The sequence below is a fragment of the Bacillus rossius genome, chromosome 17 (assembly GCF_032445375.1).
Source record: "Bacillus rossius redtenbacheri isolate Brsri chromosome 17, Brsri_v3, whole genome shotgun sequence".
Taxonomy (NCBI): domain Eukaryota; kingdom Metazoa; phylum Arthropoda; class Insecta; order Phasmatodea; family Bacillidae; genus Bacillus; species Bacillus rossius.
In genome coordinates, this window is record NC_086344.1 from 26,209,675 (window position 1) to 26,225,851 (window position 16,177).

At 34.1% G+C, this 16,177-nt stretch overlaps 1 long non-coding RNA gene across 1 annotated transcript in view; it reads right to left on the minus strand.

Moving 5' to 3' along the window:
• The window catches only part of LOC134540980 (uncharacterized), a 152,340-nt gene that overhangs the window by 3,962 nt on the left and 132,201 nt on the right, over positions 1-16,177 (minus strand). The window contains exon 2 of the long non-coding RNA XR_010076534.1: positions 13,585-13,683. This is a non-coding gene — a long non-coding RNA (uncharacterized LOC134540980). The remainder of the gene's footprint in view (positions 1-13,584; positions 13,684-16,177) is intronic.

Below are 16,177 nucleotides of genomic sequence, written 5' to 3' on the forward strand. Positions count from 1 at the left end.
ATTCTGGTAAGTCAATTGTGACATAGACTTAGTTTTCTCTAAATGATGTAACAAGGTATAATATCCTGCTGAAATTTCTAGGAACATTATTTCTCGATAGTGGTGCAAGACTTTGGTTGGTTAATAACACACAACAAAATTGGTTATAACATGATCTTTAGCTGACGTTCATTGGAACAATGCATAAAAATGAACTGTCCCTAAAATCTCAAACCTTGAAATTATATCAAACAAATATAAGTCCATTCTACCCAACTAAAAAATTGTCCAAACTATAATGAGCATAATTTTTAATATTTTCACATGTCATGAACTTATTAGTTTTATCTGAACTCTTGTATAATTAAAAAAAAAAGTATGTATATAAAATAACTTTAAAATACCGTGTTTACCTAGCTATAAAGCTATGATTTTGACCCGAAACTGTGGGAACTGTAGGGGTCGCATTGTGATCGCAAACTTGTATCTTGCCACTGGGAACAGCTGAGTTGAAGAACTACCCGCTCTGCCTGTGAACTGCGTCACTTGTGCCACTTTAGTCCGTGGCTTCCTGCACCTCCGCACAGGCGTGAGGATGAGAGATGCAGGGGGGAGGAGAGGGAGCACTGGGTTCTCTCTGCTCTTCTCTGTGGCTGCTGGGGACCAGACCACCCTATATCGCCACAGTCTCTGCTTTCTGAACAGCTGCCGTTTTTCAACTACTGTCATAAAACACTTTTTTTTCTAACTGCAGCTTGGTGTTTCAAAAGAGACTTTGCTGATGAAAGTGTCACCAGAAACGATCTAGTAAATATGGAATAAATTCAGTAATTCAAATAATTTTCAAATGCTACGTATGTACTTCAATTGCAATTTCCAGTCTATAGAGTCTTCTTCATAAACTCAATCAAAAAGTTTGGGGTCGCATTATTTTTAGATTCACTTTATTTTTTTGGGTAAATACGGTAATTCTTGATCAGAAATAAATAGAGCAGTGATGAAGAAAGCATGGATTGTATAGCTTGTTGCTATTAAAAAAAAAAACATTATTCTTGTAGTAAGAATTGATCATGTAGAATAAGCTTTAAACTTTTAATTTTACCATACAGAAGACATCAATTCTATCGCAGCTAAAATATCTGTGCAGAAGTTTCAGCGAAAATATTTTCCTGCTGGTTATAAATTACGTAAATGTCATTAATGGGCTTGGTATTTTTTGTTTTTATTTTTACGTTGGCTGGCTAGCTTGCTTACGTTCCGCACGTTTAAACTTGCCAACTTTTGAGTGGCTGTTCATTCACGAAATGAAAAAAATAAATTCAGTATGACCTAATTTATCCGTGACCCGATTAACTGGGCATTCGGTTAACTGGGTTCTCAATTAAAATTAAACACATTTCTTTGGAGGGTTATTCATTAAACTGCACGTACCTATGCATATCAAATTGTAAATAAAATTCATATTTTTCATTGAAACTTGTCTTTTAGGTCATGACAAATAATTTCATTCATACATATTTTTAAAAGTTAATAATTAATGTCCGTATTGTGTGTACATTTGTTTTGTATAAATTACTTATGAAATTTTTCTGCAATGTATAACCTAAATAAATTTTAATTCAATTATTGTTGATTTTTGCTTATCCGTGCTGACCTTCCCCCCATTATTCTGGTTAATCAAGGTTCTACCATATATGTATTGCATACTTTTTGCATAATTTATTAGCTGCCAAAGTTGCATTTTTTACATTTTTGTGCATTATTGATAAGGAGAATGAAATGAAATAGGAAACTGGAACATTTTTAGGTTTAATGTAAATTTTACTATCTACTATGTGATATAATTTAATTTATTGCATAAACAATATTTCACTTTAGCTAACTTTTTAAAATCCTCAGACTTTTTATGACTTATAAATTTAAATAATAATAGTAAAAAATTTATTAAAGAAATTTGAAACATACCACTCAGTAGCCACCGCTATTGCCTTTAAAACCAAAATTTTCAGTTTTTTTATTCCATTTGTTTTTCATTATCCATACTGCACAAAAATGTTAAAAATTAAACTATACCAGCTAATAATGTAAAAAGTATGTACTGCATATATATATTTTTTTGTTCAAATTCTGCCACTAATTCTGTCTACAAGTTTAACAATGTTAAATGTAAAAAAAATAATTGGAATGTGGATGTACCTCCCTTAAAGATCACAAACTATGAACTTTTTTTCAATTAGACTAATTTAAAGTATTCAGGCATATCACTAGTTCTTTAAATATATTTGACACAAGCAGTTTTTTCCTATATTTTACTGCTTGAATAACGTTAATTCAGACACACACACACACACACACACACATGAAAATATTTTCTATTATTTCAAAAAAATTGTGACAGTGTTGTAAAATAGAAATTTTTCCACTTTAATTGTGTTAGAAATTTGTGTATGATGTGCTTCTAAACCCTTCTTTGGTGGAACTGTGATGATAAAACTATGATGTATTCACACTCCAAAAATAACATATTTGTATCAGTAATACACGTGTACATTGTCGGTACACAAATTAGAGGATTTGCATTTCAAGCAGCTGTCATTTCTGTTTAGAAGTGGTTTTTAACAACCTTCTAGTTCTTGTGAAACAGCTTGTCACTCTTACGTTGTCATGACTTCAGATTGTAGAATTTACTTATTCCAAGGTTAGTGATGAGGGTGGGGAGGGGTGTGTGTGTGTGACGTAAATCGTGACTAATGACCCACACAAGTAGAATCCTAGCGATGGGTTGAATTCTCTTTTTCTCATATCCAAAATTCAAATGAGATTCTTACAAGTGGCCCCTGTTTCTCAATCAAGCTCTCAATAGTCAGCGCAATAATATGTGAGCTAATGTTCTAAACTAATATTCTTCCCACTCAGAATTATTTTATTAAAGAAATAATTCATATTGACATGTTCAGGACACAAAATATTTCTTTTCTTTGAGTCAAATATGTTCCCTGAAGAGCTTAACAAACATTCCCAGAGCATTGTAGCTGGTGGCACATACAAACATTTCTCTGATAGCTTCTGTAGGGATAAATATGTAGTCATCATCAACTACGCAGGTGTTAGTGTTGTGAAAACACAAATTTTCATTTCCTCAAACATTTTTCTTCAAATCTTTTCCCTCAAAAATAAAATTTTTCAAATACTTAATATTTGATGGTACTCATTTGAGGATTTGGCTGACCCACTTGTACAAAATACCACTCCATCTTTCTGGTCGACGTGACAGTGCTGCTACTAGCCTACATAGTATTTATTTACATAATTATATACATATAATTTTTAGGGACAATACACAATATAACACCAAAATACAACTAAAATCATATTAATCAGCATTTTTAATCAAAATGTAACTAAAATGACAAAAACCTATCTTATAGAATAATATATTATAATAATTTAATTTATTTATCAGAAAATTTGTACCAAAATGTATGTAGTAAATAGATTGGAATATTTTTTTCTCTTGCAACTGTTTTTGGAAATTAATTTTTACATTATGGCAGCGATACATTTTCAAAAACACAAATACTTGCAAATTTAATTTTATACAATAGCCGAAATTTTGTGTCATAGTTGTTTAGTAATATGCTACATTTGCAAATCAACAGAATTTTGAAAAAAATAATAAATATAGTAGCATGTAAATCTCCTGTTTTAAAAATAAAATTAGCATGGTAACAATAAAACCACATAATCTTGTCCCTAATTATTTGTGATCACCTTTATCCAGGGATGTCGCAAGGATTAGGAAAGACGAGCAACCGAACGGGCCCCTTTTATGTAAATATAATTTCTTTTAATTACATGAGAATATATTGAAGAGATTATTTTTCAAATATTCCAGGAGCTATTCCATACCCCTTCCTACCCAGCCCCCTCCCCCCCCCCCTTCCACCCACTGTAAGTACCTTCTTCGAAATATTAGTGCTCCGCAAAAGTAAATGGCCCATGGCCATTGAAATTGTAGGGCCGCCACACTGCCTTCACTGGATATAGATTGGTAGATGAATGAATATCATATCTAAGATGTATGTAATCAATAGACACAAGATTTTTATGGTTTTATTTTCAGACCAGTTTTGTTTTTAAAACAAAGAGATTTCAGTGTTACTGTTTTTTTTTTTTTCTGTTTATAGATAAGGAAAAAAGAACCATTTCCAACAAATACAGCACTTAATTGTTCAATGATACTTGCTTACTTCACCAAAACAGTGTCATTTTGACTGCTGCGTGAGGCACTTTTGCCACTATGATAATTTGTAATACTACTGGGAACAATAAAAATAAAACAGCAAGTATGTGCATTTGAAAAATGAACTAATGTAGTAATGTAAAAATTAATTACTAATAACAGTTGCAAAATAAAAAAAAAAGTAAAGATTTTTCTAACCTATTTAGCACATACATGCTAAACAATTTACATTAATTTAATTGAATGTATTAAAAGGTTAGGTTTTTGTAATTTCAGATGAGTTTTGATTAAATATACTGATTAATTACATTTTTTTTTTTTGTTTAATTCCTGTACTTTATGTAGGGTAGGCCAAAAGTCTCGAAGGGGTTAAAATTGTGAATAACATTTCTATTTATCATTATTTTCCATTGATTAACACTAATTGTATTCTACACAAACGTGTAGTAATCAGTCTGCCATTCTTGGTCTTTTAAGTCATTGAAAAATCAAGGGAAACTAATATTAAATTTAAAAAAAGTTACTTAATTGGCCCACCATGTCGGGTATTAAGTTGCATTTCGTTGTTACATGGTGTACTGACATGCTATTCGAAGTTATTTCTGCTTAATCGCAATTCACCATATGTAATCTCGTCCCTAGTAATGAACCATCTGTAACCCACTGTGATGGCACGGTGGGAGGGGGGACTCCTCTGATGAAAGCTTGCTGCAGGCAGTGTGCAGGCACCTGCGGCCGCGGCGTGGCAAGGTGGGGAGGGGGGGCGGGGCAGGTGCAGGCAGTCACCGCCTGCGAAGATAACAAACGAGGAGGTGAGGTAGGGAGGGAGGGAACTGGCGAGCGGACATGTGGCACTGTGCGCGAAGGCAGCGAGGACGTTGCAAGCTACCTGAGGAGCACCTGGGCCGCCGCCCCCCCCTTCGTCACGGTAACGACCCTGCTGTGGCCATGTTCACAGCTCGGTCCAGTAAAACCACCATCAGAGCATTGTATTTTTAATTTACGGCATGTGGTCAGGAGCATAAAGCAGAATTTCATTTCTGGTTGGAATTGAACCTCTTTGCCTGCTGTTTGCTTTCAGGTTCTTTCCTCGTGTTGGTTGGGAGATGATAGATTTTTTTTATTTTTAAAAAAAGGATATCGGGGCAGGGAGGGATATATGCCCCTGCACGTGGTTTACGACTGGTGCGTAATAATTCACGCGGAAAACAAGTACCGCAAACTTCCTTCTTGACTTTAAAGACTTAGTCACGCTTGATTGTTCATTTAGTTTCCTTTTGATCACTAACGTAAATTCAACGCTGTAGCTCTCTTGCGTTCGTCGTTCGGTTCGCAAATTTTCGCCGCCAGATGATTTGTTGGTCCGCGTCTGCACGCCGTAAAATATTTTCACAAGAGAGATTGTAATTATTAACACTTGCACAATATTTTTTACAGCTGTTGGCTATCAGTTGGTAAACATCTGGTGACAAAATTTGTGAGAGAAACATAAAATGCAAGAGGCCTATCGTTTGGTGTTTTCAGGAAACTTACTTATGTAATGGTAACGTTGAAAACTAAACAACCAACGTACGTAGCGTATGAAACTTGAGTCTTTGGTAACAATTGAAAGCCTTTTCTTTTATCTTACTCCATAAACATTAATAGCTTTCAGCCACTTGCTATCTCCTGTTTTTGCCTCGGTAGGTAGTGCTTCAGCATTTATGTACTAATTTCCTTTTCATTTCAAAACAGTAAGTTATTTTTTATCATCTTATTTTTCTATTTTATTTTCTGTTTCATTATTTTAAAAAAAATCTTCACCCTTTAAGACTTTAAAACTGGATAGTTATTACACAAGTTTAGCATTTGTTGGTTTTATTCATGATTTGTAGGAGTTATTTGCAATTTTTTTTTTGTAAAGAGAGTAAGTATCTGAGCTAATCCCTTAAATATGCTACAGCTCCTATCAAATTGCATGTCACTATTTGTACTACTTACAGAAGTAACTAGTTCAAAGGTTTAGCAACTAAACATTGTGCAAACACAAATAGATAGGTACTTTTATTTGTGCTATAGTAATAAGGTACAGAAAAAAAAACTTTCAAAGTAACAAATGGTCAGGTTACTAAGATAATTTATTGCTGGCAGCAGCAGTAGGGTATCTTCGGAAGAAAAAAAATTTGTAGTTTATATTATTAAATTCCAAAACAAAACTAGAGTAGAAGAATATTAGTAAGAGTAATTTTAATGAACTGGATATTGGTGAGACTGAAAACAAGTATACAGTTTTAATATGTTTTTAGAATTTTTGGGAAACTGTAATTGAGTTCTATTAAAATTGCTTTAATAAATTGGTGGAAAACTGTAAAATAAATGAATTTGAATATTGACTCATGTAAATAAGATAAACAGTTACCTACTTTCCATTGCTGGTATTAAAAAAAATTAAATTAAAATTCTCTCAGGAGTTAAGAAGAAATATTGCGCTTGCAAGTCATTTGGAGTTTGGCTGAATCTAAGTAAGTTTAACATTTACAGTAATACTGTGCGAGACTGTAAGGCAATTATTTTATCCAATTGCATCAATGAAGGGAAGAGAAACGGGGGAGGCATTCAGGTTGTGTGCCACATACATTAGATTTGGCCTGATTATCGAGCATCAGTTTATTATTGTTGAAGGAAATACCGAAGAATAATTAATATAAGGTGAAATTATATTTAATCAATGGCAAAATGAAAATGAGTATTATTGAAGGGGGGGAAAAAAAGCCTGTGATATTATGGTCAACAAGGCCGAAAAATATTTTCATTTATGGGGGCAGCTCAATCAGTAGTGGATTACAGAATAAGCCAAAACAAAGAGTGCCGACTGAACTATAAAATAATTAAGCGGAAGGTTTACACTTTGGTGAGTCCTTTCCCTGGGTGAAATTCGAAAAAGATCCAGGTCTAGCATTAATATGAAAAAAAAAATTACAACCCAAGTTTGATGAGTTTCACTATTTTGTACTTAGTACCTAGCATAAATTCACAAGCCAGGATAAAGAGGGTGACAAATTTTGTATGTTTTACATATGTTTTAGATATGATTCTTTACTCAAAAGAATTTTGCTATTCATAAATTCAGAATCATATTTTGGACTTCCATTTGAACCTTAATGTTGATTAACGGAATATGCCGATTGCAGAACTTATTTTTAAATGTTCAGTTCTTCAGTTTCAAAATATTTTTTTTTCTAGGTGATGATCTACCCAATGCACCTCCCTTTAATCTTTGCCTAATTAAAGAGTTCAAAAATGGTTTTTAGATGCAGAGATCGTAGCACGAAAATTCAACATTTAGGGCACTGCTTTGTGTGTGGTCACATTTTGAAAAAAAAAATACCTTTCTGTTTCATGTAGTTGAGAAATAAGTACTATATGCAGAGATTAAGGGCGCTGTCTTCCCAAACACAGATATAGTAAGCATTTAAAAAAAACAATGCAATTTCAAAACTACTCAAAATATCTGAGTAAGGTCTGTTTACGAAAAGCGTTTAAGAATTCGCTGAGGGCCAAAAAGTACTTTTGATTTCCGATTAAGTTTTCAATTTAAATGTGTTTTCAGAAGAATGAAAATGGCTAAAAGGCGTGTTTTTGGAGTAATTTTTTAGGTGTAAAACAACCGGTACAGATTCTTGAAAACACCTTTATCTTAATTTCTCCTCCATATAAAATTACGGTCACTGCTCAAGTTTCACAGTTTTCCTGTGACGACGAGAAGACTGCGCGCCGGTCCAGAGCCTTGCGCTTAAAGGCGATACCACGCTAGAAGCACCAGCGAGCGTCGCTCTTATCATCCCGACTCACTGACACACATACACCCCTGACGAGGCGGGCTCCTTAACAGTTTCCATAACGTCAATGAAATGTCTTAATTTATAATTTGTAAATTTAATTATAAGTAAGAATCAGAAATGAAAATTAATAGAAAAAAATATTACACATGACTGAATGACTTGTGATTCAAAATTTAACGTGGCTTGATTCAAAATATAAGTAGTTAATTTATAAAAAAAATTTCTTCTTAAAACATTTTTGTTCATAGCTTGTAAATTTCAGAGCAGGTTTACAAGAGATGTAATAAAGGAATGTTTACTAAACTTTTCACTAGTTTTTCGAGCACTGCATTGTATTTTAGTGTGGCTAAAGAGAAAAATGCATAAATTTTTTATTTGGATTTAGTCTTTCTCGTTTGGCGAATTTTGTTAAAATTACTCATCAAAATTTGCTTCATATAAAGTACTCTAATTCACAGAATCAGCATTTTTATTGGTCAAGTCCATTGGCTTCAGACTAATGATATTGCCCAACATCTTTTCATGTAGATTGTCTATTATTCTGACAAAGTCGCTGCTTTCGTAGGTCAATTTGTGAGTGTTGAATCAGCAATGATTGCAATGCTGCGTCAGCTTGTAAAATATTGCTGCTGAGATATCATTAATAGTTATAGAGATATTCTATCTACGAGTTACAGTCAAAGTGTATCAGCACTTTTCCTGTGCCTTTTAATGATTTATTTCATTCTAATTCCTCATAATGCACTCATATTAAAAAAAAATTAATCAAGGTAGGGCCTAAAGATTTTTAACAACTTATTGGAGTCACTGCACTTACATTTGGTATAAATTTTACATTCTCCTTCTAGATGTGATGATTTTAACAAGGAAACTTCTACTTACTATTCCGAATATGGCAGAGATTCCAGAAGTCATATAAATAATTTTAAAAAAAACTGGATTATACGAAAGTTGTATTTTGGAAGTTTTTATTTTTAAACCATTTTATATTTTAACTCTTTTCACTCACACTTTGTCAGTTTGTACGATGAACATTTATTAAAATAACTTTATCATAACTAAACTATATTTTGGTTGGCATTTTTTGTTTGGTGATAACGTACACTATAATATTAATGTATAATTAAGTATGGTAATACTAATAAAAGTAAAATAATGTTTTTATCATTCAAGGTTTGATAAACTCCATGTATCATTGAGGTATAAATTGGCTACATTTCATCAGGAGCATACCTATGCAGGGGAGGATATGAGGGGGTGGATGGCAATATCACCCTCTGAAATCCTAAAAAAAAAAAACTGTCATTCACATTAACAAATGGAAACATATTGAAAGAAAACAGCAGGAAAAGTGGTTCTATCCACCCCACCCATCCTCCAACGAAATGAAATTCTGCATTTTATGTTCAAAATTTAAGACATGGCAAATTGATTAAAATACTTAAAAACCCATAGGGTCAATTAGTATCTTCTACCAGTTTCACAGTATTCGTCGCCCCTTCCACTATTTTATTTTAATTTTAGTTTTTAATACATCAATTTAGAAATTTTAATAAAACATCAACTTAAACCATGTATTATATTCAATGTGATCATAATATTTCAATTTTATTTAAAATCTTTAAAATAAAGTTTTTTAAGTCTCTTGATGCATGTGCATGACTAATCACTCGCTCATCCTCCTAGGCTGAGCTAACACTTTCGCACAAATACCTGTGAGTAATTATTTTAATTAAAATTCTGCCTGACTGCTTCATGCTAGTATCTAATATTAGTTGCCTCATATTAGCGTGGCTGGCAATGTGTTGTGCGAAACTGTCATGCAGTGTAACTGCACTCATGATTGAGATACTTCCACATGTGTGGTGGGAATGTATTAGATGGTGGGACATGTACCTTTTCCCCTCCCTTCCCCACTATATGTATAATATATAATATTATATATATAATATATTATATATATAACACCCACAGCCAGTGTAATCAGGGCATTTATTTCTTCAAAAATTAAGTAAAATGCTAAAAGTTGTAATTTAAAGCTAACTTTCGTTAGTAAATTGTAAAATTGTACCTAACAGTGAGGGATAAATATTTCTGAAGTGTAATTTAACATTGTTATTGAGTTGGGCACGTTTCTTGGTTGAGTCAAGGTTTGTGAGAGAGAGACCAAGGAAAAATAGTTTGATAAATTTTTTTGGATGCTGTATTTTGAACATACTGTGTTCTTTTAATGTGCAAATCATCATTTTATTTTTACTAAACCTGATGCTAAAATAAGTTCAATACAGTTTCTGTTCAGAGTTACTTATGCTTTAGTCAGGGATGAAGTTGACCGCAAGGAACTTGCGACAACGCCGACACGAAGAGGACCAACGGAAGGACAGACGACAGGAGGGATTTCACTTTGTGACCGTTCTGATGGGCATGTTTGCAACACTCTCGTGGTCGACACTTGAAATTGCTCATTGTGACGTTCACATTTTGAACACCCTTGAGTTACAACAGGCTGCAGTGATGTCCTCGTCAGGAATCTGCCTGCTGCTTTCAACACTGTGCTTACTGTTAACTGGTTTGTAAGTTTGTTTTTTTAATTTGTGTTTCACTTTGGTTGCACTGATGAACATTAGCTGTTAAGGTGGGTTACGGAACAAAGCGACACGAAATGAAAAATTAATTTGATTGTAAAAAAAAAAAATTCTCTCTGATACAAAACCACTTGTTATGTCTTAAGTTCAACTAGCAAAAAAAAAAAAAAATTAAAATATATACTTATCTAAATGTGTAGTACTCAGGTGTACTTTTATGTCAGACTGAATTTTTTTTTTGTATTTGTCAAAGGCATGTTAATTTAAAATTAACAGTAGTTTTTTTTCTAGCGTTTAAATTCTATGTTTGAAAACAGCTTAACTGTTTAAAATTTTATGAACATCACGAGCACTCTCTCTCTTACTGCAGTGAAGGTCAGATATAACAATAAGGTTATAACTCGTTCTTGTATTTACGTCTCTGTTTGAATAAGGTTCATGTAAAGGCTAGTTGATTTCATGTATGGCACAGCGATCAACATAGCGAACATGACAAGGCAGAACCGTACTATAGTACCTAATAATTTATTTATTTATTTATTTTCTGAGCACCCAATAGACTCAGTTGACGAGCTGTGGCTCTCTGAATATAGGGCTTGTCAACATGGTTAAAATTTTTTTGAAATACATGTATATGATTACATACACTATTTCTAATATATGTACAATATACACATTAGCTAGCGTAAAAGTTATATTAAAAATTTATAATAATGGATATTATGTTAAACAATTGAAACTATTGATGTGTAACATCTTAGCTCTTGGTATACGACATTTTAGTAGGAATAATTTCATGAATGGAACGGGAAGTCGAATGAACAGAAATGTGTAACAAATTGCCTAAGTAATCAAGATGGCTGACTCACGTGTAGCTTCATAAACCTGTATAGAGTCACTTTTGTAAAAAAATTAGGGGACATACCAAACGTTGGTGTGCCAAATGAAACTTTATGATAGTGAAACTACCTTGAAATATATTTGGTAAACTAAAATAGCCATAGTAAATAGTAATTATAAGTTTTAAAATACATAAAAAAAACTGGCATTACAATGATTATAATACATATTCTCCCTGCAAAATTCCAATAGGTTCAGTAGCACAGTGATAGAGTACGCACTTGTAAAGCTCAAAGATGAATTATTTGCATGTTTGAAACCTCTTCACTGGAAAAAATTTTTACTTGTTTTAATAACTTAATAAGAAAATTATACGTAATAATAATGATGGATCAGCTCAAGGTTTGGTTTTATGAAGTATTTACAGACTGATTTCAGTCATTTAAGCAAAAACAACTAAATAAAAGTATACTTAGTGTAATTATATGTGTTTTAAAATGTTTCAGGTTAATATTTTAGTAATGCCATAGAAGTATAAATTTTTTTACGTTTGCAGAAACTTTATAGTATTAACTGTTTAGTGAAATTTAACAAGATGGGTAGTATTTTACTAAAATTCCTTGTCAAAAATCAGGTCAAAATCCATGGTTTAGGAATTTTTCAAGTCTTTTTTAACTTTTATCAGAGCAGTTTCTAAAAGTTTACAATTTCCGTCTGTTTCGTGCTGCCATCTGCGCGAGACGGTGGCAAGCAACGTTTACGATTCAGGCAGCGAATTCTAGCGGCGAGCGCAGAAAGTATGTGCGTGGTTAGCATCCAGAAATGTTGGTATTTGAAAAGACAATATATTTTATTTATCAGTATATTTATAATGCTAAAAATTATTTTTTTAAAAAAAATTCTACATTAAATTTTGATTCAGAATTGCGTATTATAAGTTGTTTTGCAACACGAAAAACATGAGAACACGTGAAGTTGTTTGTTACTGATGTTTAAACATCACTGGCAAATACTGAAAGACTCACAATTTTTTTTTTCTTTCACAGACTCTTGGTGAGGAAGAAAGTTAGCATCTAAACACTGCTCACTCCTTCACCCAGGGTCTAAAACAGAAGGGGACAGATCAAGGTGGAAAGAATCGGGAAAGGGGGGGGGGAGGAGGCCCAAATCTTTGGGGGCCTGGTTGAGTTTGATTACTTTTAGGTAAATAACTTCGAAGAAATACTACCCATTGTAGCCATTACCGTGGTGTGACTTCCGGAAAAAATTTATATAGTTTTTTTCGTTTCGTGGTCCCTAGAACCCCAAAACCATCGTCAACTCAAAAAAAACTCCAAAATTTATCCATAGGCTATATGTAAATGAAATTCAGACAAAAAAAATTCATTACTCAGACGATTCTATACTACCTAAATCTGAGAATCACTGCCCCGCTAGATGATTCCCTTTATCTTTGAGGTATAGCGAAGCCCTCCTTCTCTTGCCACTGTGAGTGAGCATCCTGCATCCCGCATAGAAAATAAATAATATTTACTTCAACACAGCACGTGGCGATATCTGTTGGTAAAAAAATGCAGAATTACTTGGCCATGAATCTTTCAAAATAAAAAAATTAGTTAGGAGAATTCACAATATTTAAATCAGAGCTAAATGCAGTTGTAGCCAAAAGCTGTCGTAGTCAAATTTGCAACAGTTATCGTGTCCACAATAAAGTTCTTTTGACGTGACAACATCTAATAAATCGATGAACGCCGGCTGCACGCACGAAAAAGTGTCCCGGTACGCTAATTGTCCCGTTACGCTAATTGTCCCGTTACGCTCGTTTTACGCTTGCGCCGCATCTATCATTTTATCAGTGTTTTGTTATGATGTTGTCACGTTGAACTATCGTCCGTAAACCGACTTTACAGACAAACAATTTATATATATATATATATATATATATATATATATATATATATATATATATATATATATATATATATATATACACACACATATATATATGTGTGTGTGTGTGTTTTTGTGTGTGTGTGTGTGTGTGTGTGTGTGTGTGTGTGTGTGTGTGTGTGTGTGTGTATAAAATCTAGTAGTGGAAACATGTGGAATGCCTTACCTCAATGAAGGGCGTGTGACGTCAACGGGCGCGTGACGTCAGTGGCCGTGCAGGGCTGCCAACCCGCTCCGGATATTGCGCGCGTCGCGGTCTTATCTCCTGCGTGTTCGCAACAATATGAAATTAGTTCCAAGCTATTCAATGCTGGATCCCACTGAGTTGTGAACATTCAAAACATTTTCGCTGCATGGAATATGAGAAATTTCTAGGGACAGGAAAAATTCGCGGGTTCAATGACCTCTAGGATGAACTCTATAGTTCTACGTACACTCGGTCAAATGTCACCCTCTCATTGGCTGCTGTCTTGTGAAGGTGTCCCCAATGTAGCAGCCTGTGATTCGATACAGCTTCGGTTGAGTGTTTCTCACTGGCCCAGAGTCATCCAGGTGAGTTGTGAGCCAATAGCAGAGGCAGCACTGAGGTATAACTATGTGAATTTTAAGCTGTCGTGAAATGAATGCGCGAATTTTTCCGGTCACTAGAAATTGTTTTATCAATAATTTTGGAACATTGGATAACACGTGGGATGTCACGTACATTAAGTTCTTAAATTGTTCCTGAAGTTTATAGAAGTTCCCAGAACGTTTTCAGAAGAAATAGGTACTTCGAATATACCTACCTACCTACCTACACCTGTAGGTTTTGCCAAAAGGGATAATTTTTTTTTTATGTTTGAGTTTACCCTGATAGTAGGAGAAAAATTTCAAGTCTATTTCCCGTAGAATTAATCTGATACATTACAAGTCATGCGATATGTGCAGACCACGAATACAGTTGCGGCCATTGTAACGTTTTAAAGTCTTAAGATATTTTTTTTTAAAAGCTTGAAGGTTTGGAAAATTATACATTTAGGTTTGGTCTCACACTCAGTGTTTTTTTCCTTCCCCCAGCCCTTACCATTGTATTGTCATTACTGCTATTTAAGGTCACTTTCTGAATTCTAAAACAATACCTCACTTGCATTTGTTGTTCTGCCACAAATATTTTCAACTGATATTTACAAAGTATAATTTAATGGTTGCGAAAAATCGTGCAAGTGACGATAATTACGAATACTTGCAAATATTTTTACACCCATTGTATTACACTAACGAATATCTGCAGAATATATTAGTGACAGAACAAAAAAAAAAAAGGGTGGTCTCGTGTAAAATTTCAGCAATAGCTAGCAGGGGCGTAACTAGAAAAAAAAAGGGGGGGCAGACGGGACTTTAGCTCCGGGCACCGCATTTGTAAGTGTGGTGGGGGGGGGGGGGAGGATAGGCCCTAAACTGGCAGAGTAATTTTTACTATAGATATTTACTTGAATATCGTAGTGTTAGAACACAAAAAAAATGTTAGAAGGCAGATGAACTTAATTATGTCTATTGAAAGATACATACACGTATATTGTCAAATATTTAACAGCCGTAATTTTTTTTTCACGAATACTATCCGCTATTGTTGTCAGGTATTTAAAAACTAAATGACTGCAAATAAAATATATTTATATCCATCTAAGTAGAATCACAAATACGTTTATAATAGTATAGTGGAACTAATGTGTGGTGTCATTATGAGGTATTGCGGGAATGGTTTTGGTTTGGTTGGTTTGAGAGGGGGAAAAATGGGTGGGGGGGCGGTGAGATGAGTTTTTGCCCCGGGGTGGGGGGGGGGGTGGGGGGGGAATAGTCTAGTTACGTCTCTGATAGCTAGCCCTTTGATAATAGTAATGTCGGAAAACTTAAAATTAAAATAAAAAATTGGTTGTCTGTAAAGTCGGTTTACGGACGATAATTTAACGTGACAACGTAATAACAAAACATTGATGAAATGATTGCATACTTTTATGAATAAAATCGAATAATTTTTATTGAATTATCACTATTTGGTATGGATACAAGAAGGAGTGAAATGAAATCTACAATTTAATATATAAATTTACTTTTATTTGCACTCATTATTTCAAATAGGTTTATTACTTTAACGAAGAGATTATTTTAACTATAACTTTTATACAAATTTGCTATTTAACTTCTTCCAAAATCTGTGTTATTCTGTTAAGGATAGGACGATGATAGGAAAAGTAGGAAACGAATGGGAGTGTTTCAAGTTTAATGTGCCTCGAAAAAGTCAAATCGATGGTTGTTCCAATCGAGTGGAAGAGAGATAGATGCGGGGCAAGCGTACAATGAGCGTAACGGGGCACTTTTTCGTGCGTGCAGCCGGCGTTCATCGATTTATTAGACGTTGTCACGTCAAAAATAAAAATCCACATGCCATTAGACCGAGCATCAAGTTGCTGTTCCAATGTCGAGCTCGATGGACAGTTTACCGTCGACATCGGGAACCGTGACATCAACACCGTCTACGACGACAACCGCGAAGAACTCGACGGAATGTGTACCATCGTCACCGATAACTAGAGACCTGCAAAATTCGCGGATCCATTGACCTCTAGGATAGACTCCGCAGTCCTTTAAATACTCGCGGAAATGACGCCTGTCCATTGGCTACTGACGCGTGAGACGTCTCAACTAGGCTGTCCGTAATTCGGCCACTTTCTTGGTTTAGTGTTTCCCATTGGCTCACAGTTACGCGGATAAAATGTGGG